Source organism: Hemitrygon akajei, chromosome 3, assembly GCF_048418815.1.
Source record: "Hemitrygon akajei chromosome 3, sHemAka1.3, whole genome shotgun sequence".
Taxonomy (NCBI): Eukaryota; Metazoa; Chordata; class Chondrichthyes; order Myliobatiformes; family Dasyatidae; genus Hemitrygon; species Hemitrygon akajei.
The window spans coordinates 91,884,283-91,911,463 of NC_133126.1; the positions used below are offsets into that span (position 1 = coordinate 91,884,283).

Consider the following 27,181-nt stretch of genomic DNA (forward strand, 5'->3'; position numbering starts at 1 on the left):
GGTGATAACATTAATTGGCTTCTGCAAATTGCAGCTAGTGTGTAGGGGAGTGGTAGAACCTGAGGGGTGGGGAAATTGGGTTGTTGATTAGAATTTATTTAATGAATTTATTTATTTCAATATACAGCACAGTAACAGGCCCCTTCAGCCCAACTAGCCCCGTTGCCTAATTGCACCCATGTAACTAACTAAACAACTAATCTGTACATTTTTGGACTATGAAAGGAAACCAGAGAATCCACAGGAAACCCAAGCGCTCATGAGGAGAATGTACAAACTCCTTACAGACAGCAGCGGAATAGAACGCAGATCACTGGCACTGTAATAACATTACTCTAATCATTACACTACCATGCCAGCACCTGAGAATGTGGAGAAAATAAAATGGGATTAGCTCAAGATTATTGTAAATGAGTGACTCATAGTTAGCACAGACTCTGGGGGTTAAAGGACCAGTTTCCATTCTCTATGACTCCATGGTTTCGCCCCAAGATGAAATTGAGTTGGGGATTTAAATGAAAACTAATTTAACTGTAAACTTAAGTAGAAATTGAATTCATTTTGTTAAGCATCAACATGCAATCATGATTAGGTTGAGGAATGCAGATCAGACAGAACTCATTTCAACAGGGAAGATGCTGATGGGCCGAATTCTACATGTTATTTTGGTGAACAGATCTATGAGGAGAGACGAGCAGCTGGATCTGTTCTCTCTGGGGCAAAAGAGAATAAGAATCATGCTGCAAGAAATAAAATGAAGGGCAGAGATAGCATAGACTACAGGAAAAAATTCCCCATTATTAGATGAAGATAAAACTAGAGCACATTGAGTTAAGGTAAGAGGGAAGAGATACAAAGGAGATATAAGGGGACTTCCTTCACCGAGAGACTGATAAGTCTCTGGAATGCACTGCCCGAGAGAGTGGTTGAAGCTGGCTTATAGACAGGTGATTTAATAAGTATCTAGATGAGCAACTGAATGGCCCAGGAATAGAGGTCATGAACCAAATGCTGGAAGACAGAATTAACACTGAAGGATACTCTTTGTCAGGCATGGATGAGTTGGGCCAACTGACCTGTTTCCTTGCTGAATAATGCTACAACATCAGTCAGTTGAAGTTAGGCAGATCAAAGGGGAATCAGACATTATGGATAAGGATCCCAGAAGCATTAGATACATAACAGGAATTATCATCATATGCCTCTGCCCAGATGCTTGAAACCAGCAGCACGGGCTCACGTGACAGTGGTGCACAGAATTAAATTCCAGATGTGGGAAAAAAGCCTTCACCTGCAAAAAAAGCAATCAATTTGCCTCTGTGTAGAACACCAATGATTATGTGAAAATAACATATCAGATCTGCATTTAATAAATAACTGTTGCTAATTGAAAACTGAAATACTCTAACTTCTAGCCTTGGTTTTGAATTATCAGCTCTGATCCTTGGTGAGTACCTTCTCAGCCAGAACATTTCAAGGTTTAAGGACCCCAAAGGCCTGAATTTTAATTATTTAAACAATTAGCACTTATACACTAACTTTAACAGTGTAAGATATTACAAAACACTTAGTAAAACAGAATGGAGAAAAGCTTTGAAGGAAAATTAACACAGGATTTGAAAACAAGGATTTAATTTGAGCCTTTGCTATATAGGGAATCAGTCAGTGAGGCAGGCAGAGGAACGTCTGTGGTTTCAGTGAGAATACGGACAAGTAGAGGACAGAAACAGGCCCTTGGTCCCAACTAGTCCCATTTGCCTGCATTTAGTTTATATATTTCTCTCAACCTTCCCTAAACTTGTAGCTGCCCAAGTACTTTTTAAAATGTCGTTAGTGTACCTGCCTCTAACACTTCTTCTGGCAGCTCATTCTACATACAGACCATTCTTGTGTGTGAAGATGTTGCCCCCCCAGGTTCCTCTTAAGTCTCTCCCTTCTCACCTTAAACCTATGCCCTTTTGTTCTTTATTTCCCCAACCTGAGAAAAGGACTGCACATTCCCCCTATCCACGCCCCTGATGATTTTATGCATGTTTATAAGATCATTCCTTGTTCTCATACTGTATGTTCAAATATTTTAAACTTACGAGTGAGATCCAAATCAGAAATAATAGTTTTGTGTTCTGTGCCTGTACAAATTTAAGCTGTTCAGCTGATGCTATTTATTTTCTCCTCAACTCTCCCAAGCAGAAAAATTACCCTCTGGGAAGAGGTGACCCACCACTACGTGTGAATGAGGCTGTTTAACTGGGCAGCTATGAATAGCATCCTAACAAGCGGGCTGGCTCAGTAAATTTGCAATTTGATTAGGAAGGTCTACTTGGTAACAAACCTCCTACTGCAAGGCATAGCACACCTTTAGTACTTTACTGAAACATCAGACTAGATGTCGAACTCACATGTCTGGAGTCAGCCACATGCAGTACAGTAAACTGCAGCCAACATGGGCAGCATTACCCCACCTCTCAGAATAGATCCAGACAGAAGAGTGTGGTAAGGGAAATAGAGCAGGTGTGGTGCAGATTGGGAGGCTAGAAGCAAGAGGGGCCAGAGCAAAACCTACCTTGGCATCTATGAATTTTAAACTCAAAGTTATGAAATTAATATGGAATAAAATGCTAGTGTTTGTAGAAGTGAACATGAAGCTACTAGGTGCTGTGAGAGCCCACCTGCTTCACTAAAGGCAAGGAAACTCCCAATCCTTACCTGGTCTGGCCTGTACATGAATCTGAACCCTGACATCAATGACTATAAGTTAACTTCCATTGTCTTCAAACAAGACTCAGGTTCAAAGGAATGGATTACAAAATATTAATCTTTCCAGTGATGTGCAAATCATCTAAATACTAAATAAAAGAGAGGTGGGATGTGTGGAGAGATCATAGGGGCAAAATTCCACAGCATTTTTCCACTGGCGGGAGTATTCAAAGACATTTTCAATCTCTCATTGCTATGGTCAGAAGTTCCCACCTGCTTCAAAAGGACAACAGTTATACCAGTGCCCATGAAGAACATCATGAGCTGCCTAACAACTATCGTCCAGTAGCACTCTCATCTGTAGTGATGAGACCTGTTGCCTTGACGTCGCACGTGATGAAGACCATGGAGCGGCTGATAATACAGAATCTGAGGCCACAAACCAGGCACGCCCAGGATCCTCTTCAGTTTGCGTATAAGGAGAAGGTGGGAGTGGAGGATGCTATCACGTATTTGCTGCACAAATCACTCTCTCACCTAGAGGGGGTCAGTTGTGCTGTGAGGATTACATTCCTTGACTTCTCTAGTGCCTTTAACACCATCCAGCCCAAGATCTTAAGGCACAAACTAACGGAGATGGGAGTAGACTCTCACATGGTGGATTGGATAGTGGACTACTTGACAGATAGACCTCAGTATGTGCGGTTGGGAGACTGTAGGTCTGACACGGTGGTCAGCAGCACAGGGGCGCCGCAGGGAACCGTACTCTCTCCGGTCCTGTTCACCCTGTACACATCAGACTTCCAATATAACTCGGAGTCCTGCCATGTGCAGAAGTTCGCTGATGACACGGCCATAGTGGGGTGTGTCAGGAATGGACAGGAGGAGGAGTATAGGAAACTGATACAGGACTTTGTGATATGGTGCAACTCAAACTACCTGCGTCTCAATATCACCAAGACCAAGGAGATGGTGGTGGACTTTAGGAGATCTAGGCCTCATATGGAGCCAGTGATCATTAATGGAGAATATGTGGAGCAGGTTAAGACCTACAAGTATCTGGGAGTACAGTTAGACGAGAAGCTAGACTGGACTGCCAACACAGATGCCTTGTGCAGGAAGGCACAGAGTCGACTGTACTTCCTAAGAAGGTTGGCGTCATTCAATGTCTGTAGTGAGATGCTGAAGATGTTCTATAGGTCAGTTGTGGAGAGCGCCCTCTTCTTTGTGGTGGCATGTTGGGGAGGAAGCATTAAGAAGAGGGACGCCTCACGTCTTAATAAGCTGGTAAGGAAGGCGGGCTCTGTCGTGGGCAAAGTACTGGAGAGTTTAACATCGGTAGCTGAGCGAAGGGCGCTGAGTAGGCTACGGTCAATTATGGATAACTCTGAACATCCTCTACATAGCACCATCCAGAGACAGAGAAGCAGTTTCAGCGACAGGTTACTATCGATGCAATGCTCCTCAGACAGGATGAAGAGGTCAATACTCCCCAATGCCATTAGGCTTTACAATTCTACCGCCAGGACTTAAGAACTTTTTAAAAGCTATTATTAATGCTTTTTGAGATAGTGATTTAGATGCATATCATATTTTTTACTGAGTTAAGTATTGTATGTAATTAGTTTTGCTACAACAAGTGTATGGGACATTGGAAAAAAGTTGAATTTCCCCATGGGGATGAATAAAGTATCTATCTATCTATCATCTATCTAAATGCTTTGAGAGGTTAGAATCAACTCCCGTCTCAGTAAGTACCTGGACCCACTGCAATTTCTCTATCATCACAATACGTCTACGGCAAATGCAACCTCAATGGCTTCCCTTCGATCACCTGGACAATACAGAGACCTATGTCAGTATGCTGTTCATTGACTATAGTTCAGCATTCAACACCACCATTTCTACAGTCCTGATCGAAAAGCTACAGAACCTGGGCCTCTGCAACTGGATCCTCGACTACCTAACCAGAAGACCACAATCTGTGCAGATTGGAAAAAAAATCTCCACCTCACTGACAATCAACACAGGAGCACCACTGGAATGTGTGCTTAACCCACCGCTCTACTCTCTCTACACCCATGACTGTGCGGCTAGGTAGAGCTCAAATGCCATCTATAAATTTGCTCATAATACAACCATTGCTGGCAGCATCATAGATGGTGACGAGAGGGTGTACTGGAGCAAGATATACCAGCTAGTTGAGTGGGGTCATAGCAACAACCTTGCACTCAACATTCGTAAAACCAAAGAGCTGATTGTGGACTTCAGGAAGGGTAAGATGAGGGAACACACACTAATCCACATAGAGGGATCAGAAGTGGAGAGAGTGAGCAATTTCAAGTTCCTGGTGTCAATATCTCTGAGGACCTATCCTGGATGCAACATATTGAAGCAGCAATAAAGAAGGCCAAGACCAGCTATATTTCATTAGGAGTTTGAAGAGATTTGGTTTGTCACCTAAAACACTCGAAAACTTCTACAGATCAACCGCGGAGAGCATTCTGACTGGCTATATCACCATCTGGCAAAGGGGGAAGGCTATCACACAGGATCAAAGTTGCAATAAATTGCAAAATTAGTCAGCTCCATCATGGGTACTTACCCCCGTAGTTTCCATGACATCTTCAAGGAGCAGTACCTCAGGAAGGCAGTGTCCATCGTTAAGGACCTCTACCACCCAGGACATGCCCACTCATTACCATAAAGAAGGCAGTACAGAAACCTGAAGGCACACACTCAGAGATTCAGAAAGATAGATAGATAGATAGATAGATAGATAAGATACTTTATTCATCCCCATGGGGAAATTCAACATTTTTTCCAATGTCCCATACACTTGTTGTAGCAAAACTAATTACATACAATACTTAACTCAGTAAAAATATGATATTCATCTAAATCACTCTCTCAAAAAGCATTAATAATAGCTTTTAAAAAGTTCTTAAGTAGTTTACCTAAATACATTAAATACAATCAACCCCGGCACTTTAACATATCTTACTCCTGGCGGTTGAATTGTAAAGCCTAATGGCATTGGGGAGTATTGACCTCTTCATCCTGTCTGAGGAGCATTGCATCGATAGCAACCTGTCGCTGAAACTGCTTCTCTGTCTCTGGATGGTGCTATGTAGAGGATGTTCAGGGTTTTCCATAATTGACCGTAGCCTACTCAGCGCCCTTCGCTCAGCTACCGATGTTATACTCTCCAGTACTTTGCCCACGACAGAGCCCGCCTTCCTTACCAGCTTATTAAGACGTGAGGCGTCCCTCTTCTTAATGCTTCAGGAACAGCTTCTTCCCCTTTGCCATCTGATTTTTAAATGGACACTGAACCCATGAACACTACTTCATTATGATTTTCAATTTATTTCTGTTTTTGCACTACTTATTTTAACTAAATTATTTAATACACATAAATATACTTACTGTAATTCAGGGTTTTTTTTCTATTTGTCATGAATTGCCACAAAGTTAACAGATTTAACAACATATGCCAGTGATATGAAACATGATTCTGAGTAAGGTCCTGGACAGCTGAACAGAACTGTAGGATGATTAAACCGACAATGATACAAGGGCAGAATTTGTGGAGGAATGTCAAGCAGAAGAAGATTAAAGAGGCCACGGAAAGATTTGAAAACAATGTGAAGGATTTTAAATCCAAGTTATTGCCAGTCCAGAGGTTAAACGTGGCCATTGTGTGAGAAAGTGATGAATAAAAGGAACTTAGTATAACATTAGACACGAGCGGACTTTTATTTAAGCTTAAATGCCACAGTAGTCTCACAGTTAGCGCAACACTATTACAGCTTGGGACGTCAGAAAATTTACAGAACGCACTGGATATGAGGACAGTCAGAAGTGTGATGACCCATGAAACAGAATGTTTAGCTGGGCTGACAAAGGATAAATCGTGACCTATCTGATGTATTAGAAGTCAAGCAAGGATGTATTTTTCACTAGATACAATAGACTAAAGCACCTGAAAAACAAACAGTACCCACGTCCAGTTAAACCACAAAATTATTTACAGGAATGGTTACAAGAAGCTGTTATGGGGAAAAAATGAACAGAATTCACATAATACTTGCACCAACTTCATTTTGATCTGGAAGCATGCAAAGTTATTTTCCAGTTTTACCTGTAGTTCAATGGCAAGAGACTAGGGTTGAAATACCAAACCAGTGATAGGGACACAATTTTAGCAGTGCCATCAGATCTCTTCCATTAGATGAGATTTAAACTGTGCCTACTTATTCCCTCTGAGTGAGATAGGGAGTTCCTATGCAATATAAAAAGAGCACACAACTTTTTTTTGATGTCCTAACCCATAGTTACCCTCAAATGACATCACTGCAGATTATCTAACATTTTGTATATTGTGACAATAGAGGCAGTTATGGAGTGTCAGCATTCCTAGAAAACTGTGCACACTGTGATTTACCTCTTCCCATTGAGCCCTTTGCTATAAACGGTGAGAGTGTTCCTACAGGATGTTCTTCAACATATTGGCGATGACAAAGTGACCCACTGCCATTATTTAACAGCTGAGGGCAACATTGAACTCAGGGGATGGACAAGAAATTTTGTCAATTTTTATTTTTAATTACTCAATATTATAAGGCATTAAGATTTGAATATGATGTCACTGCAAAGATTGGGTTGGATTGGATCCAGTTCTTGGACTAGAGAAAGTGTGGCAAGTGCTCCCTTACCACACCATCTCCAGTCCAAGAAATTTAGAATGTCAGTGATGATCAGTTACAAGTCTGATTAATTTCCCCTTTTCTTATTTCAGAGTGTGACCGGAGAAATTGGTAAATTTGTTTATTATTGTCACATCCACCGAGGTACAGGAAAATACTTTGTTCTGCTGCCACCCATACAGAAAATTTCCCATATCAGTGCATTGAGGGAAAAGCAATAACAAAATGCAGAATACAGTGTAGAGTTACAGAGAGCAGTTTAGGCAGAAAAGGTGCAAGGCCATATTGAGGTCTGAAACAGGAATCTCCCTGCTCTGTGGAATATTTTATATTATACATAAATATACACTCCATGGGAGTTTATAAAACAAAATCCGTGCCAGCCTTTGGGTAAGATATACTGTAAAACTAACACATACAGGGAATAGCATAGATGATCCTATCCTTACCTATGTCCCTCAACAAGCCCCGACTAATGAAGAGCCATTGGATGATAATCAAGGGAAGTACAGCTGAAAACCAAAAGGTTCATTCAATATGCAGCAGATACCCAAGTATGGGTGTATGTCAAATACTGCATCCACTGGCAAATCCTTCAAGAGGAACCTGGATTATCGATGCAGCTTGATTCAGGAACCATATAATCATACAGCACAAGAACAAGTCTTATGGCCCATTATTTGTTTTAAGTCTTTTGAATGGATTTGTTCATTTGACGCATTTCTTCCCTTTAGCAATGTTTTCTTTTTTTGAAAAGACTTGGTCCACACATTTGTGAATAAAGGAGTGAATCACAGAAAATTTACAAAACAAGTGGAGTTTCTTTGGCCTAATGTGTTGAAGCTGGTCAAAGGGAGCAACCCAATGTAATCCCATCTTCCAGTTATGACACTTCATTAAACATCCTTGAACACTTAAATATTATAAAGGTTTCTATCTCAACCAACCTTGCAGACTGTGTGTTCTAAACCTCTACTACTCTTCAGGTGATTTATTTGCCTTATTTATCCTGTAATACTTCTAACAGTTACTTTAAATCTATATCTCTTCTGCGAAGGGAAATAGATCTCCTTACTTGCATTAAACCCCTCTGTTTTCTATACCTCTTTCAGGTCTCTTCTCAACCTACTCTATTTCAAAGAAAACAACTTGACCTTATCCAGTCTTTCCTCATAGCTACAAAACTCCAGTCATAGCAATACTTAATTGATCTCCTTTGTACTTGCTCCAGTGCAATCACATCTCTCCTATAGTCTGCTGACCAGAACAGCAAGAATAGTCAAGCTGAGGACTACCTAGTGTGGTGTACTGTTCCACCATAACCTTCTTGCTTATATATTTTATGCTTTGTCTAACAGAGGAAAATAATCCATACGTATTAACTATCTTATTGACTTACTTTGCTACCTTTCACAGTCCATGATTCTCTGTTCCACCACACCACTCAAGTTTATCCCATTTATTATATATTCTCTTGACCTTGTCGCATTTCTCTACCTATTTCAACTCTATAAATTAAATTCTACTTGAAATTGTTCGGCACAAATGACTTGTATCTTCCTATCACAAACAAGAAAACATCTGCAGGTGCTGGACATCCAAGCAACACACACAAAATGCTGGAGGAACTCAGCAGACCAGGCAGCATCTATGAAAGAGTCCGGATGATGTTTCAGGCTGAGACCCTTCAGCAGGATCATAGACCTGGCCTGCTGAGTTCCTCCAACATTTGGTATGTGTCACCTATATCCTCCTACTGTTTGAAGTTTTCCCCCTCACTATAAACTACAAGTATTGATTACCTCTAAAATTCTTCATCATATCCCCTACATTTAGATCACAGCATTTCAGTTACTCATCCTAGAAATTCTTAAACATGATGCTGTTTCTGCATTCAACATTGTTGGCTGTGAACTTCTGAACCCTACACTCATATCATAGATACTACTTTACTATATATAATAAATCACAACTGTATTTTATGTAAAACAAGGACTGAGCTTAGAGTTCTATGGATTCCCACTGGGACTGCCCTGCAGTTTAAAAAAAGTGTCCTGAACAACACCACTGAGCCAATTTTGGATCCAACTTGCCACTGGACCTTTACTTTTTGACCAGCTTGCTAATATGAAGCCTTTCTAAACGCCACACCACTCTCACCAAACTTCCTCAAAGAATTAAATCAAGTTATTCAGACTTGACCTTCCCCTAGCAAATCCATGCTGGTTGTACCCAATTAATCTACAACTTTCTCTAGGAAGGCTCATACTTTTCCTTAGAATCAACTCCAATAATTTGCCCATCGCCAAAGTTAACCCAACGGGCCTAAAATTACTTAGTTTATTATTGTGGTCAGTCTTTCGTTCTGAATGCACTTTGTAACCTTCAGAGCACTCAGTCTAAACTGCGGGCCACTAAGAACAAACAACTGCTTTTTGAAGAGTTTGAAGCCTTTAACAGATGTCAGTATTGACATACTAAGCCAGCCGTAGAAACACTTTATTTTTTGATTGAGCTGAAGCATTACACGGGTCAGTACCGAACAGAGTACTACACGACCACAGCCCAGCAGGAGAATTCGCAGGGACTGCGTGTGGAATTCCAGCTTGCAGCTCAGCCCCTTGGGTACAAATGCACTCATTTGTTTGTGTCACCTTTACTCACTCTCTAAATGGCTTCAGAGAGAGCAATGGGTCAGTTTCTTATACTCTTGCAGGATTAAGAGCATGTTTTCTTTCTCTTATACGCTTGTTTGGCAAATTATAGAATCATGCAGTTCAGGATAAAAGGCTCTTTGTGCTTCTGCTGGTTCTTTGAATTGATCCAATCAATCCCCATCTCCTGTTCTCTTTCCTCAGTCCTGAATTTTCAAGTTTGTTCTTTATAAATCTACTACAGAATCAGTTTCCACCATACTTAAAGGCACTGCATATCACAACACTTCATCTTTTCTGCATTTCAAATCTTTGCCATCCATTTGCCACAATACTAAACTGCTGCAAGGTCATATCCTTCCAGATGCATGAGACCCTTTTGATTTTGAGCAACACTATTCCATATCTTTTTCAGCCTTCTGTTCTAATGTAAGTAAACATAGTTTCTCCAAACTAAATCAGACTAAGTCCCTCATGACTGGACCAGCCAAAACTCATATTTATATAAGGCCTGACAATTCATAGCAACTCAAAAAGTTTCAAGGAATAAGAAAAAAATGTCCCACTAAAATTTGGACAAGTTGAATTTAAGCACTGACCTCTTAAATGACTGAATGTTGTTGCTGACAGGCTGGAAGTTTTAGTCAACATTCATGCTTTAAGAGAATTGATATAAAAGCTAGGAGACTTTAATCAGGTTCAAAATACATATGGTTATTGTTAGGGTCATTGTGTTCAGTCTACGCAGGCAAAGTTTGCAGATTAGCGTATCTGCAATATTACAAGCTGTGTGCTCTAGAGTCCAATGAAGCTATACAGCCTTCTGAACAGGAGCACCGCTAGGTAATTGATATGCCTTATGAGTTTAATTATTACAACTTCTAGAGTATTTAAATCACAAAATTCCTTGCAAAGCCAAGTTGGCCATTTGTCTTAACTCACTGGCATTCGTGCTCAAATTGCTCTAACTTATATTATCCTATCAGCATTACCTTCTATTCATTTCTCCCTCATGCATTTATCTTGCTCAGGTTCAAGTTTTTTGTCTTTCAACCGTATAATGGTGAGATACATCCCTAGGATGCGCAGGGACACATCATCCATGATGGAACCTGGATCACTGGGTGCTTCGGGTCTTTCAGCATCAGGCACTCTCACCCAAGTGACCCAGCCAAGGTTGATCAGGCCTCTTCACGTGTCCCAGCAGCATTGGTCCATGGGTCACACCTCTTGATCCATAGCCACCTGGAGGCTCCCTCAGCAGCCTCTGTGATGGTCCTGATGTTTCTTCCCTTTGCAGCCCTTGTAATGCTGAGGAGAGACTAGGTTCTGCAGAGTGAGTAGCCAGCGAAACCTCTACATCCCAACTAGTTTGCATTGTACATGCATACCACCAAATGAAACAACTTTCCTCTGGACCAAGGTGTACATATAACTCACACACAGCACATAAAGCAATATTACCTCAAATAAATTATATATATTCCAGAAGATTGGCATTTAGCTTAAGATGCATTTATGATACAAGTAAAAAAATGTAAATACCGTAACATTACTGTCACCTCATAAATGAGACCTGGGTGGTGGCAGGGAGTTCAGTAGTCTCACAGCCTGAGGGAAGAAGCTGATCCCCATCCTAACAGTCCTTGTCCAGTGCTATGGTACCTTCTGTCTGATAGGAGGGGGAGGGGGAGGGGGAGGGGCCTTGCATACACAGGTTTCTGAATAATACTTTGGGATGGGTGCAAGAGACAGCCCAATGATCCTCTCAGCAGTACTTGCAATCCTTTGTAGGGTCTTGCAATCAGATGCCTTCCAATTCCTGTACCAACAGTGATGCAACTGGTCAGAACACTCTCAATACTGCTCTTGTAAAAAAAACTATTGTAAAAATTGGTTAGACGGAACAGGTTGGAGGTGGGTGAGGCCTCAGTCAACTCAATCTCCTCAGGAAATGGGGACACTGCTGTGCTTTCTTGATTAAAAAAGTGGTGCTGAGAGACCAGGTGAGATTGTCCTTTATATGCAACCCCAGAAATTTGCTGCTCCGAACTCCCTCCTTGGAGGAGCTGTTTACATGCTGTGAGGAGAGGTCAGCCCACACCTTCCTAATAAGATGCAAGACCATAGGGAGGTAGATTGTGAAGTCAATAGTCCACCTTATCATACTAGGGAACTATTTAGCAGTCTTAAAACTGCAGGGTAGAAGCTGGCTTGAGCCTGGTGGAACGTTCTTTCAGGCTTTTGTATCTGATAGAAATAAGGAGGAGAGAGATTGTCTGGGGTGGGTGGGATTTTTTATTATACTAGCTAATTTATTGAAGCAACAAGAATAACTAGAGTCCATTGAGAGGAGGCCAGTTTCCATGACGTGCTGAACTGTGTCCACAAATCCGCAGTTTCTTGTGGTCATGCGCAGAGCAGTTGCCATAGCAAACTGTTATGTATCCAAATAGGTTGCTTTCTACGATGCATCAATATAAATCTCAACAGAAACACATCAAATTTCTTCAGCCTCCTGAGGAAATAGAGGCACTGGTGAGCTCTTTTGGCCATGCTATCTATGTGGTTGGACTAGGACATGCTGCTGGTGATGTTCATTCCTAAGAACCTGAAGCCCTCAGTCCTGTCAACCTCAACATCAATGATGTGAACAGGAGTATGTACTCTGCCATCCTTCCTGAAGTCATCCACCAGGTCTTCTGTTCTGATGACATTGAGAGAAATGTTCCTGTCATGGCACCATGCTACTAAGCTCTCTATCTCCTTCCTGTACTTGGGACTCATTAATATTCGAGATATGGCCGAATACAGCGAGATCATCTGCAAACTTGTAGAATGCCATGCAGTCACTAGTGTTTTGGAAGTAGAGTAGGGGGTTGAAGATGTAACCATGTGGAGTACCAGTGTTTAGAATAATTGTGGCAGAGATGTTGTTGCCTATCATTACTGAGTGCAGTCTCTTGGACAGGAAATCAAGAATCCCATTGCAGAGCAAAGAATCGACTCCTAGGGTCTGGAGTTTGATGATGAGTTTGCTTCGATATATTGTATTGAAGGCTGAGCTGTAGTCAATAAACTATAGTTTGACATGGGTTTCTTTACTGTTCAGATGCTCCAGAGATGAGTGTCGGGCCTGGGAGATTGTAGATCTGTTTCGGCGGTAGGCAAATTGCAGTGAGTCAAGGTTGTCTGAGAGGCAAGAGCTAATGTATGCCATAACCAGCCTCCCAAAGCACCTTAATGATGGTAGATGTCAGAGCCATTGGGCTGTAGTTATTTAAGCACATGTCTAGGAACGTGAATGTCTGTCTCACCTGGAAGGACTGTTTAAGACCTTGGCATTCCTCTAGTTCACTTATTAGCTCACTTTTCAATTACACTTAGGAAAAAGGATAATTGCTCACAGGAATATAAGAATGTTTCACTGAAAAGTTGATAACAAAGTTAAGTTTTAAAAGTTGCCCACGCTGACCTTATAAAAGAGAGAAATGGAAAAATATTACCAAAAAACAGAACCTAAAGTCGAATCATTTGTTGTTTTTAAAAGGAAACTGGATGCAAAATATAAAACAGAAAACCATTTAATCAGAAATGGGGGAAGAATAGGAAAATATGTGATAGTGACATCTATGGACAAGCAATCGTAAAATCTGATCATTCTGCTTTGGTACAGAAAGGGTTAAACCTAGTGTATTCACAAACACCACTTTCAGATTTTAAGTTTACTTCAGATTTTCACCCCAAATCTTACAGAAAATGAGAACACTACTTCTTTGGAACTGTTCTATGTATTTGAGCACATTTTGGAGGTGGTTTGTGAGAGCAGGATAAGACAGAGGGGAATGAGAGGATGTTGTGTGCATAAGATTGTTCGGGGCCTACAAAAGGAGCAGTGTCTCTCTAAACTGGCTTTGGGAAACTTCCTGGCTCTTTTTGGCTGTTATAATGCAGTGTCTCAGACAGAACATCTGTTCGTTCTCCATTCACGGCATGGGAGGGGGAGGGGAAATGATTCCACTTTAACACCTTCATGCCCAAGGGAATCTTTCTGCACCCTACCTAAAACATTAACCACAGCAAAGGGCTGCCTTTGTATCATAGCACAAAGGGGTAATTTCTACAGAATGGTCTTCCTGGAGTGGCGAGAAAAATTGTATGGAGTGTATTATGTGGGCTGAGGTGGCCACCACATAGTCTCCTAAGGACCTCCTCCGCTTTATGGATCTAGAGTGAGCCCAAGCTATAGTCATATATCAATATGCTGATATAAATTAATCTTAAATCACATTAAAAGGCATGACAATGGTACACTGTCCACTTTGTAAAAAAAAGTCATGCTTGCTTCTATATTCCTCACAACTTCCAGGATACACACAATCCTTTACAGCCAAACATACTTTAGAGTTGCAGATATGATTGAAATGTGGAACAGCTGGCAGCCAATTTGTGCACAGCAAGCTCCCACAAACAGAACAGTTACAATTTGCCAGATGAATATTAACTGGACACTGGGAAAGTGTTTCCTTTTCCAACATGGTCCTGCAGAGTTTGTGGCTTAACATCTCATCTGAAAGACAAGATGTCTGATACAAGCAGCTTTAGGCAAAATCTCTCATAAAACACCCATATGTTCTTGATCATACATTTAGTTTGTATCAAACCTAGTATCATTGGCTCCTTTCCAGAATTTCCTGCTATGCTGTCTTCTTCATTCATGTTTCACTATCCTCAAATGACTTCTAAGTCCCAGTACTCTGATTACCAGGACCTTAATTTTAATTTTATCCTGCCTTCAGGCTGATTCTGAGCTGCTTACTTATTCTCTGTAATTTTAGCAATATTGTTTCTGCTCTGAGCATATCCCTGAATGTGTATTTAGTTTCCCACTTGTACTGCTTCCCATTTAATCCCCACACCCACAACTCTTCAGCTCAAACATTTTTCTGAAGCTCTGCACATCTGTTTCACTTGGCCTTTAATACACCATTAAATCTAACTCTATATCATCAGTGGAATCCAAGGCTAACAGTACTCTTTTAGTAATCACTGCTGGTGGATTTCTAACAGAATGCCAGTGGTCCAAATCGCTTGCTGTTTAGTTCTGTTTGAATCTTATAACTTTCTCCTCTGAGCCTCACTGATCCATACATTTTGCCTTTAGGACCAGTAGTGATTTCACAATCTGGTAGGATTCTAGTCAGGCATTCCCTAGAGTATGTTGAACTACTCACAAGCATGAGGCCATACTGCCGTCACCATGCTCTGCATGCACGGAAGTGTGTAAAATGTGCAAACATAGCTACGTGAGTGTTTATTATGCATGCCTGAGCAAGAAGGCAATTGTGAACCCAGCAAGTATAAAAGAATCACAAACAAGAGAAAATCTGCAGACGCTGGAAATCCAAGCAACACACACAAAACACTGGAGGAATTCAGCAGGCCAGACAGCATCTATGGAAAAGTGTAAACACCCAATGTTTCGGATTGAAACCCTTATTCAGGGTTGGAGAAAAAGGATGAGAAGTCAGAGTAAGAAGGCGTGAGGAGGAGAGGAAAAACTGCAACATATAGGTGATAGGTGAAACCAGAAGGTGGTGGTGAAGTAAGAGCTGGGAAGTTGATTGGTGAAAAAGATAAAGGGTTGGAGAAGGGGAAAGAGCACCAGAGGATGATGATGGAAGATGCAGGTAAGGAGATAAAGTGAGATAGGGGAACGGAATGGGAATGATGAAGGGAGGGAGGGGTGGGCAATTACCGTAAATTTGAGAAATCAATGTTCGCGCCATCAGGTTGGAGGCTACCCAGACAGAATGCAAAGTGTTGCTCCTCCAACCTCAGTGTGGTATCATCGCGACAGTAGAGGAGGCCATGGACTGACATGTCAGAGTGGGAATGGGAAACAGAATTAAAATGGGTGTCCACCAGGAGATCCCACTTTTTCTGGCAGACTGAGCATAGGTGCTGAGCAAAGTAGTCTCCCATTCTTTGTTGGGTCTCACCACTATACAGGAGGCCACACTGGGAGCACCAGGTACAGCAGGTGACCCCAACAAACTCACAGGTGAAGTGTTACCTCTCCTGGAAGGACTGTTTAGGCTTGAATGGTAGTGAGGGAGAAGGTATTGCTCTTGTTCCACTTGCCAGGAGGGAGATTGGTGGGGAGAGACGACTGGACAAGGGAGTCCGTGTGCAAAGTGGGTAGTTGGGGCGGAGGGAAAGATGTGCTTGGTGGTGGGATCTTGTTGAGTGTAAAATAATGATTGTGAGCAAATGAATATCTCCATAAGCCTGTGAGTTTGCCTCTGGCTGTCTACCCAAGTTAACGTACATGCAAGAGAGTAATTACATACATAAGCACATCACATCTAGAATAAACCATCAGTCCCGACAGCACTCTGTCGACCAACATGGATATTCTCTCCCTTCATTTCCAGCATACCGTGGCTGCAATGCACATCATCTACACAATGCAAAGCAATGATTGCTAAAGCTTTTCCCACAGCATCTCCCACAACTCTAAAGCTTTCTGTCTTCCCGAGTCACACACCATCCTGAGAAGAAGAAATTACTATTTTTCCCCATCGATATCGGTTTATGCCCTAACTGAATAACATTATGGAAGCATCTTCTTCAGAAGGGCTACAGCACTTTAAGGAGGCAATGCTTCACCATCTTCAAGGACGGCACAAAAGCAATGTTCACCACATTTGAAGAAGCTGACATCAAATACCCCAACATGAAGATTGCATCTTGTTAGATCCTGCACAGATCAGCTAGACAGGGTATTTGGAGACATTTCTCACCTCTGCCTGTTTTAATTTGCTTTAAGAAACCTATTATCAACCCAGTGCCTAAGAAAAACAAGATAAAATGCCTTAATTACTGCTGCCTAGTGGTTCTAACATCCACCATCATGAAGTGCTTGAACAAGCCGGTCAGGATCAGAATCAGGTTTCTTGTCACTGCCATGAGTTATGAAATGGTTGTTTTGTGTCAGCAGTACAGTGCAGGCATAACAGATTACCATAAATTGCAATTTAGTAAATAAATAGTGCAAAAGGGGATTAGCAAGGTAGTGTTCATGGATGTTTCTCTTCTATTGGCAGAAGGGAAGAAGCTGCTCTTGAAACATTGAGTGTGGGTCTTCGGGCTCCTGTACCTCCTCCTTGATGCAGTAATGAGAAGAGGACATGTCCCAGATGGTCATGGCAGGCATTAACTCCAGCCTTCCAGACAACCTCGACCCACTGCAATTCACCTATCATCGAAAGAGGTCTACGGTGGACACCATCTCCTTGGCCATACACTCATCTGGCAGAATGCTGATTTCATATAGACCTTATCAGCCATCTAACAGCCCAAAGAATAAGTGGAAAGAAGTCATCCTTGATCTTGAAGGACTGGTCACCGGATCATCTTATGAAGTTTGGCCAAACATTTGAATCACTCAGAATGGATTTTTCATTAATTGCTTTTCTCCATCAACATACTCTGCATTACAATAATAGAAAAGCTTTTCAAAGATAAGAAAATCTACAGATGCTGGAAATCCAAGCAACACACACAAAATGCTGGACGAACTCAACAGCTCAGGCAGCATCTATGAAAAAAAGTATAATCAACATTTCAGGCTGAGACCCTTCAACAAAGGTCTCAGCCCGAAACGTTGACTGTACTCTTTTTTTACAGATGCTGCCTGGCCTGCTAAGTTCCTCCAATTTTTGTGTATGTGTTGTTCAGAGATAAGGACTTCAGTGTCTAAAGAAAATTTTAAACTAAGGCTAGTTCACTCTGCACTTGGTAGTGTTTGGATAGATCATGTAGGACTACTTTTCTTTTTGTTCAGGTAAGACAGGGTAAAGTGGCCTCTACTGTAAATTTAACCTATGCTACACATAACTCAAGAATATTTGATAGATCAATTGGGAGGGTGTTTTATCCTGCATACACTTCATGTGTTAAGAGTGGAGTTTATTTCACATTTAACTCTTGCCATATTTGCTCTGAAATTAGTGCTATGCTGTATATACTAGACTGATATATCCCAGCAAAAAGTATTAAATTAATTCTATATTACCTTGCAAGTGTTAAATGTGGCATTGTGTAGAAAGTTTCATATATAAACATATTTACATATAACTGAAATGGTACATGTTTAATGAGGCAGACTTCTTCTGTACTCAACTGGGAGAACTTGCTGCTCGCACTGATCACTTTCTGTTATATTTGAATAAGCACAAACTCAATTCCAAAAATACTGAATAAAACAAATTCAGATGTGAACGAAGCATTGATTCTGAAACTAGCAAACCACTGACACCTATGGATAAATAATTAGTACTACAAGCAGGTAAATGAATGCCATGTTTATTTAGTGAAAATGGTGAGAAAATTTGTCCCTGAACTTAACTATAGATTAGTCCTTGCATATCAAATGACCGAGCAGAAGAACTCAATCAGCTTATCAAGAAAATGATTATTCTCTAAAACTCCATTCAATTTGTTGTGCTCTAGTTCTAATTGGAACTATTTCTAATATCCATTTTTTTTATTTTTCAAGTAATATCAGGCAATGTCAAGTAATTTCCCCTTTCAATACCAATTTCAGATCTGATTCCATTGCCTCAACAAAATTCTTCAAAAGTACTCCTTGATTCATTTATTAATATCTTCAATCTCTGTCCTCTGGTTATTGATTTGTCGATTTTTCTTTATCATTATTTTTCCTATTATAACGTATTACTAATTAACAATTGGTTGTCCTTCAGCTCTGACGATGACAGTTAGATTTGTGCAGTCTGTCTTTAGATGATGTGAACTGCACTGGGGCAGTTCTACTCTCTCAACCTCAGAAGTCCAGGTCCAGTGGTATGAGTTGTCATCACAGCCGGGGTCTTGCTTGGTTGCAGTAGATGACCATGACTACTTCGCTCTCTTGTCATGCCCTTCACTCTCCATCTCATGTTGCAGAACTACCCTCCTAGCCATTGGATCTCACTGTTGATTTCATCCACCCAGTCTGCCACGGCTGACTTTACATGCTAAGTCAGGCACGTCCCTACCTCACTGGGGTATAAGCCGTGCTGGGTTACCTCACCTGTGCTGGAGTGTGGACACTGTCACATGAAAACAGCTACTTGGAGCCACAGGTGAGTGTCTGGTGGTTACCAAAGGTAAGTGAGCTACACCACAATGGACACAAGAAGCCTCTTCGTCAGAGATAATGCAGCTTAGCATTCGGGGGTGAATCAATAAGTAAATCCACAATAATTTGGGCTATAACAGATCCTTGAGAAGATCAATGAAATAACATCTCCATTGAGATGTGATTACAGACTGTGTGACTAGCTGATATAAACATTTTCCCCTGAAAGATATGAACCTACATATGCTTTGGGAATCCTTTCACATCAGAAAGATCTAAGTGTAATGGAATACTTTATCAACCAATCTCACTTGAGTGCATAGTTACAATTTTAATATTAGAACTCAGGATTAAAAAGATACACACATGTTCACGGAGCACCTTCCATTACCTATAGTTAAGTGAAAAGAGACACAAGCCCTTACATTAATGATCATTTACATTGCAGAGTGCATGGCTAAATGATGGTGAAATCTACAGCTAAGATTAAACTTTGACGTTATTGGATAGACAACTAAGATAATGCTCCACTCATGCAAAACAACATGCAAGCTGCAGGATGTGCTCTGGAATCATCATCAAATCATTGACCCAAGAAGTTGGTGCTCTCAGAGCAGCAGAATAAGTAGAAAACAGAAAGGGAAGTGACTCAACAGCAGAGGCAAAAGAGAGTTTTTTGAACCCTTCAATGCGATGAACCTCCCAGATTCAGAATAAATTCCCATCCTGTGAAAGATTCACATCCAGCACCAAGTGTCAGCCTTTAATTTGTAACAAGGAAGCTACAATTAACCGGTTCATGAGGAGCTGACTGCTCGCAACATTTTGAAATGGAGACATGGCAAGGGGCAGCCTGTCCTCAAATGGCAAGCATGGCAGGGGTACCAATGGCTTGTGAACTCTCAGTTGCAACTGAATCTCACTCCATAATTGTAATTCTCTCATGAACTTGCACTACAAAGCATTACTCCATACTAATGGAAGGAGGTTTCAAAGAAAATACCACAAAATATCACATCAGGTTAAGGGTCACATTAACAAGCAGTGGAGGAGATAGAGGGCTGGGAAAACTTATGAAGAGAATTCCAAAGATTGGGGCAGCTAATATGCAGCTATCAATGGCTGAGAGAGTACAATTACAGATGTGCAGAATAACAAATTCACAACAGAAAGATTTTGCTGGACTGAATTAGGATGTGGCAGTCTTGTGTTTCAAATGAGAAGGAAAGTGTGTGGGGCAAATGACCTCAGAGAATTTAGGTAACACTTTGAACTGAAAAACTTAATACAGCCTGTTTTTGGCTAAGGATGTGGAAACAATTCCGTGCTTCACTGAGAGCCCCTGAATGGTCAAATCGTGAAACTACAGCTTTAAAATAACAGCCCGAGCCTTGAAGGTCAAAAAAAAAATCTGAGTATTTTAGAATGGCTGTGTGCCAAGAATAGAGAACTAAACACATCTACTTCTGGTCACAATGCCAATATTGCAATGCTGCAGCACACAAGGCGAGCTGTGACCTCCTCTGCTTATCTTTCAGATCTGAGCTCCATATATGTTTACAGTACACCCTCCCAACCAGGTATTGTTTCTGAACCAGTTCTCCTGGCTCTGAGAGAGCTGGAACGCCCTCAAGCCAAACATGAGGAAAATTACTTAAACATTCAGAGAGCAGCTGGTATTTCTTTCAAATCCCAAGAGATCCCAAGAGATAACAAATAAGCATTTGTTTGTGAGCCTGAATCAGTAATATAATGCAGGGCCTGGGCAGTAAAATGACATGGATAACCATGCAAGTGGACCATACAAGGCTGTATTCATAGCACAAATTCTCCAATTAAAAACATTACCTAAAGAGTAGAAAGATATATAAAATTGATCAAATATGACATCATTTAGACAACAGTTGAGAACTCTCAGCATAGGACAGGCCACACAATTTCCTGGAATGGCTCCAATTTCCCGCAGAAATGAAGAATTGGCCCTTTTCAATTAACCATTTTGTTTGCTTTTTCAAACAGATTTCTGCACGTCTCTTCTTCCTTCTCTCTTTCGACGTCGCGTCAGCAGATTAACTAACAACAGTGCACAGAAAGAAAGCTTTCTGACCCCACATCCTTCATCAGGCAATACTCATGCCATAGAACCACACAAGCATCAACACTAGGGAGTTACCAGTGGGCTCATAAGGAAAACGTACACATGGAAGGACACAGACTGAGCAACACAAGCTTAAATCATGGGGGAAGGAACCAACAAGTACTCCAGCAGTTCCCAAAGCAAAAGTGCAGTTTAGATGGAGACACAAGAGAATGTAGATGCTTGAATCTGGAGCAACACAAAAGGCACTGGAAGAACTCAATAGGTCAACGGCATTGATAGAAGGAAATGGACAATTGACATTTTGGGTCAAGACCGTCCAACTGGACCTTTGCAAGGATCCAGCACCTTTTGAGTTGCCATGTATTTTACATTTCTACCTTTGCCCCCACCATAGGTCTCAGCTGTAGCAAAGCACTAGCTGTGGTTTGGTTAACAGCAGTCATACCTCTACCTCAAAATGATATGGGTTAAAACTCTATTCCAGAGCCTTGCACATCATATCTCTGCATGGGCCCAGCACAAAGGGGTGCAGGATGCCTTCTTTCAGATAAATGCTGAAATGAGGTATCCTGTGCCTGCTGGGTAAAGATCCATAATAAGGCTCCCTGGTTTGTTGAGTAATATTTATTCAATGAAATGAAACCTGTCATGCACTAATAGGCTGTCACATTTGCTGCCACAGAAATATAGTTACACTTCAAAAGTGCTTGAAAACACAACTATATTGCACAAAGGCACCCATTCTGCCTGTGTCAGTTCTGTGAAGAAGATTATCAAACATTACTGAGGGATCTTGATCGACTGAAGAACGGCAACTGAAGTTTAATTCAAGTAAGTGTGAGTTGTTGCACTTCAGAAAATCAAATCAAGCTGGGACTGTCACAGTAAACGGTAGGTCTTGGGGAGTCTTGTAGAAAAGAGGGGGCTTGGGAGTTCAGGTGCTTGGTTTACTTAAAGTGGAGGAGCAGATAGACAGAGTGGGGAAGAAGGCATTTGGCATGCTGAGCTTCGTCGGTCAGGGCAGTGAGTGTTGGGAGTTGGAACATTATATTGCTGTTATACTAAGAGTAATGGGTACAGTTTTGGTCACTGTTCTATAGGAAAGATGTTATTAAATTGCAAAGAGTGCAGAAAAAGTTCACTGGGACTTGAGGTACAGGGTTATAGGGAGAGGATGGTAAGACTTCTCTTCTAAAATATTTGAGAGTTGAGAATAGGAGATTGAGAGGGTTGGGGAATTGAGAGCTAGTGGTCATAGGTTTAAGATGAGGAGGGTAAAATTTAATAGGACTTTGAGGGGCAATTTTTTTTTTACACTGAATGAGCTCCTGGGAAAGTGGTTGAGGCGGGTACAACAACTTTTGAAAGCCAGTTGGTACATGGAGAAGAAAAGTTTAGAAGGGTTTAGGCCAAAAGCAAATGGAAATAACAGAAATATGTCTTTTCATTAGCATGAACCAAAAGGTGTGTTTCCATGCTGTATGACACGAATAGTATGTAATATTCAAGATAAGCTTATGGTGTAACTGTTACATAAACCAAGGCATCAGTTATAAAGCTATTGCTTGCATCCATCAATATACTGTATGCTTTTCGGTAACAGCACTGTTCCATACACTCTTCAGTATGTTCATCTCCTTTATGGAACAGAACTAGGCTCCTCTCTGGATAAACCTTAATTACAACATCCTGCTCCAGAATAGACGCAGGACACTTTTGTTCAGATTACAAAGGTGACCCAAGTTTCCAGTTGTCTGTGACTTGAATTTTCCAAACTGTTCCCACTCTGGCTTGACAGTCTTTGGCCTCCTACACTGTTGCAATAAAGCTCCAGGAAAAGGACACATTATAGCCTTCCGCTCTCAACGCTGAATTCAACTATTTTAGATATTCAGCCTCTTCAATTTTAAATCACAATTCCAGCTTTGTTGCTTTCTCTCTTCTCCTCTAGTAATTTTATATGTCTGGGAAAGGATAAATAGGCAGAGGCAAAGACAGAGGAGGAGGACCTTCATTGCTCCCCTAAACACCAGTGGCATAATGGCTAATCTAACACCACTACAGGAGATGAACCAGATCTAAGGAAGTGAAACATCAATGAGTAGTCATCTACGGCCAATGACCCTGCAGCTGACCTAAGGGCACTGTTGAAGATGCGGTAGGCAGCAATGCTAAGCAGGAAACAACATCTTCCTGTAAATCTCATTGGAGTCAAAAGAGACTGCAGAAGCTGGAATATAAAGCGATAAAAAAAAGTTGGAGGAACTCACCGAGTTTGACATCATTTATAGAAGGAAAGGGACAGTCAATATTTTGGGTTGAAACAAATCTTTTGTTATTCACTAGTATTTCCCACCCTCTCTCAACCACTATCACAACTTTGGATGGCGACCAGGAGGAACTGAATGACCTAACATCGTTCTTCCTTATTTTACTTTACAAATCTGACCACTCTACCTTTGGCTCTTCTCTCTATCCCAAGAAAGACCTTTCTCTGTAAATTTTCTCTGACTTCCCAGTTCCATCACCATCAACCCTTTTTTTTTCTCCATAGACACTGTCTGAATTTCTCCAGTTACTTGGTATTAGTTCAATTTTCCAGCAGTTGCATAATTTGCTTTGAATTCTCCCGGTCTACGTTTTTCTATTCAAAGTTCGAAGTACATTTATTATCAAAGTATTTATACGTTATACAACCTTGAGATTTGTCTCCTTACAGGCAGCCGCAAAACAAAAATCCCAAAGAACCTATTAAAAAAAAGACCGACAAACACCCAATACACAGATTGAAAAAAAATCACAAATTGTGTGTGCCGACAATAAAAACAAGCAACAGCATTCGGAATGAAAGTGAGTCCATAGACACAGAGCCCAGAACAGCCAGAACAGGCTCACAGCCTCAGCCTTCGTGCAGCAAAGAGTGAAGTAAGCGTCGCGGAGCAGCACCTCTTGTCCCAACACCCTGCCTTTTCAATCCATCCGTCATATGACATTTAAATTGTCCAAACATCAGGTTGTTACTTGCTCTAAGAATAGGCCCCATTGCAGCACCATGCTCCAGGCCTGGACCTCCCGTCACGTCCTGGCCTTTCCAAATCAGCCTGGTGCTAAGATCGATCAGACCTCGCTCTCGGTTTAGGTGGACAGGCATGGAAACTCCTCCACTCTGACTTTTCTCCACTTCACGCAGGCCAACTCTGTCTCAACCTCGCTCCAACTTTTTCTCCTCAAAGATGCCTCAATTTCGCTCCAACTTTGCATCACACTCACGTGCCTCAATCCTCAAGTCGCCTCTTCAATGTTTGCAGTTATCATTTACCATAACATTTTTACAGAAAAAAGTGTTATTAATAAAGTATTTAGTTGAATTTCTTGCTTTGGGAGCCAACAATAAGTTGTCGCTCATCTTAAATCAATAGTATTCATTCACCATCAACATTTATTGCCCTACCTTTCTTTGAACTTAGCTGCTTTCTAAATTATTTCAGAAGCCAATTAAACACCACCATTGAATTGGGGATCCACATCAGCTAAGTTGCTAAGATTTCTCTTCCTGAAAAGAGCCAAGTAGGTATTTGTGGCAGTGTAGTCGCTATCTTATCAGTACTACTTTAAAAAAATCTTTTTTATTGTTGCCCATTTAAATTCTTTAGCGTCCATGAGGCATTTAGAACTATCTTTGGACAGAACCTCAATACTACCCCACACAACACTCAAATTATGTAGTGATTTCACGATGTGAGCTGAGTGTCATCTACAGGTCGGATGAGGAACAGCACCAAATCGTGAAGTTACTTGAAATATTGGGGACATACAATGTTGCGGGCTGTCTAATGTGCCTGAAAACCTGAGCCTAATTAAGCCTGTCTACAAAGAAAATGAATTATACATTTAAAAATAATTAAATTTAATTATTGTAAAGCAAAGAGAAATTAAAGCATATGTTGTAATGACTGGCTATCACATCTCCAACTACAGCCATTACTACATTTCAAGACTGTGTGGTAGATAGTGCTGCTGCCTCATAGTTCCAGTAACTTGAACTCCAACGAAGTTTACATGTTCTCACTACAACTGCATGAGTTTCCACTGGGTGCTCTGCTTTCCTCAATGCGCTGGTTGCCTTCCGTAAACATCTCTAGTGGGGGTGACTGACAGAAGAATCAAGGTTGGAGTAAGGAGGGGAGGGTGGGCAGTGGAAAGAGTTGATGGACATGTGAGATCTAAGCAGAGGTATGGAATTTTCATGGATTCAACAATTTCTCTGTCAGAATAAATTTTGAGCAAAAGGCTTTTACAGGGTGTGAAAGCGTTTTTGACTATATCAAAGTTGCAAAATTTTTATGACCACTTAACATTTATTTCAAGAGGCTTTCTTTCTGGACTTTATTTCAGCAGTTCAGATGAAGGCTGTCAACCCAAAATACCCTCTGTTCATTTCTCTCCACAGATGCTACCTTACCCATTGAGTTCCTCCAAAAAGTTGTTTGGTGTATGAGATAGTCTTTTGATAGTCTTAAGAATGTGAGGATTCCAGGTAGTATCCACATGCTGGAAAGGGATACAGATAAAGGGGTCCAGCTCAGTTAGGCAACTTGTTCTGGATAGACCAGTTGAGCTGAAGAGCCTGTTTCTGTGCTATTTCTCTCTCTATGACTAGAACCAGAAGGGATTGCAGACAGGGAAACAAACAAAGCACTGCAGTAAAAAACACATTGCTGAGTATCAGGTCCTTTCAGGTATCTGATTACGTGATTCAATTCTACCAAGCCATATGAAACACCTTTATATAATACAATGGTAACAAGGTAACATGTAGCAGAAGCTGAAAACCTGAAATAAAAACAACACAGCAGTGTATAAGCACTTCAGTATTTTTCAACATTTCAGATTTGAGACCTCACCACTACCCAATTTGCCTTTTGTGTACAGAAGCTGCCTTTCTGCTGAGCATTTCCAGAAATATATTTTAAAAGTAAAACATTAGACTTGCAAGTCTGTGGATAGGTTCGACAGCAATGGTAAATTGTTTGGTCTGAGGATTCTTGCCTTTGCTAACACCCATACAGAGTACAAAAGTGCGTCTAGTTTTCCTACAGGTGGATGAAACTTCAAATTGCCTTTGCACATTAGTTAGATATGTAAATGAGATTCTCTCATAACATCAGGAATTGGGTCTGATGTGAAGAAGCCACAAGTGCAAAAAGAATTTCAAAAACTCCCACATCATCTTGCATTTAATCAATTCTAAAAATTGTATCAAGGCACATCCCAGTTCAACATAATCCACATTGGATGAAATGCTGTAGTTACTGAAATTCCAAAACACATTCCAAATGTTGCGACACTCAACACATCAGGCAGCAAGAGTTGAAAGAGAAACAGTTACCTTCTCAGCTACCTGCAGTTTTTCGTTTTTCAATTTTTACACGAACCTGAAACATTAACTGCTCCTTTCTCCATAGATACTGCTGACCTCCTGAATGTTTACAGAATTTGCAGTTCTTTGATTTGCAGACATTTCCAGCTCAATGAACTTGCATTATAATTGCCTAACTAAGCTTTAAGATTCTTCAGAGGCAGGGAGGAATTTGAGAGATTCAGGCTTCAAAAGTCAAGATCCAGCAATACTGGTGGGACAATGGGGACGTATAAGCAGCTAGTGCTATAGATACATAAGATATATTGCATTTAGTTACAGAAAATAACTTCATAAAATACTCTTGCTACATGAAGACGACGTAATGTCTAGGTCTGGACTCCCCAAAGGAAGGATAAACCCAGGATCATCAAAATCGAGCTTATTGTCATATGCACAAGAGCATGCATGCACAAATGCAATGGAAAAACTTGCAGTGGCATCACAGGCACA

At 41.0% G+C, this 27,181-nt stretch overlaps 1 protein-coding gene and 1 long non-coding RNA gene across 4 annotated transcripts in view; one reads left to right on the forward strand and one right to left on the reverse strand.

Moving 5' to 3' along the window:
• rad51b (RAD51 paralog B) overlaps window positions 1–27,181 on the reverse strand; it is a 547,632-nt gene that overhangs the window by 423,682 nt on the left and 96,769 nt on the right. The window lies entirely within an intron of this gene.
• On the forward strand, window positions 15,456–18,345 carry LOC140723482 (uncharacterized). Its single transcript, XR_012097911.1, has 2 exons — window positions 15,456–15,750; window positions 17,170–18,345. It is a non-coding gene; the product is annotated as an uncharacterized lncRNA (long non-coding RNA).